Source organism: Sceloporus occidentalis, unplaced genomic scaffold (assembly GCF_023333645.1).
Source record: "Sceloporus occidentalis isolate IW3139 unplaced genomic scaffold, rSceOcc1.0.p SCAF_4, whole genome shotgun sequence".
Classification (NCBI taxonomy): domain Eukaryota; kingdom Metazoa; phylum Chordata; class Lepidosauria; order Squamata; family Phrynosomatidae; genus Sceloporus; species Sceloporus occidentalis.
In genome coordinates, this window is record NW_028316984.1 from 102,621,810 (window position 1) to 102,623,070 (window position 1,261).

Consider the following 1,261-nt stretch of genomic DNA (forward strand, 5'->3'; position numbering starts at 1 on the left):
GGAAAACAAGCCCATTTGCTAATGGTTATCACACACAAGAGCACAACAAGGGGTTAAAGGCACATTAGTTAGGGTCAGTTTCGAATCTGGGTATCCAAAGGAGGCAAACAAATCCCCATTGCCACCTTTTCTGAGCATGCTCAAAACTGTCATTTCCACAGGCGCCCCAAAGCTGTGTCAGAGGGAGGCAGGATGAGGCTCCCCTTTGCAAACTCCGTAAAACCAACACAAAGACACACACACACAAGAGAATGAAAGAGGAGGGGGCTGGGTCCATAAGCCTGCCTGATTCCACCAACACTGCCAGATGCCCTCCTTTTTCAGGGCATGTCCTCCACTTCTCCCTCCTGTCCAGGAGGACTTCCAAAGCGTCCTCCCGCTGCCTTCTCCCACCAGCTGTGCCCTTAATTAGAGGTGGAAAGCAGCAGGTGAGCCTAAAGAGGTGTGTGTGTGTGTGTGTGTGTGTGTGTGTGTGTGTATCCCTTTAAGGGAAGAGAGCATTCTTCCTCTTTGGCACAGCAAGGCACCCTGGGAAACGAAGGCATCTGGAGGCTTCCTTTCCACACAGCTGGCATGATGCGAAGGGAGTGAATTCACAAGCAAAATGGACGTGCAAATACGGTAGTTTTGTGAATTTGCTCATTTCTTGATTCCCCTCACATTCTCTCTGGATTCTGTCCGGATTGTGAGCAGCATCATGTGATAAGCAGCTACGAACTTGTCCCTAATACTCTGGATGATCCTGCCTTGCCCCAACTTTAACCTTCCAATTTTCCTTGTGTGATAAAGTCCCCAAGTGAGGTGTACTGGTTTGAGCATAGGACTATGACTCTGCAGAGCAGGGTTCAATTCCCCACTCAGCTGTGAAACCCACTGGCTGATCTTGGTCAAGTCACACTCTCTCAGCCTCTGGAGAGAGCAATGGTAAACCTCCTCTGAACAAGTCTTGCCAACAAAACCCCATGGGTCACCATAGGTCAGAAACAATGTGAAGGAAAACAACAACAAGAAGTCACTTACTGTGAGTAGTAAATAAATACAGTTCACCTTCCTTTTTGGTAGACTTGCCTTCCGTGGATTCAAGCCCCCATTTTTGCTGCACTGCCATTAATTTTAATGGGGCTTGAGCATACACAGATTTTGATATCCATGGGGGGGGGGGGGGGATGGATCCCCTGTGGATACAGAGGTCCGACACTAAGCCAATCACCTTACACTATGGGCTAATCTACACAAAGGTGTACTATACATTTATATCGAC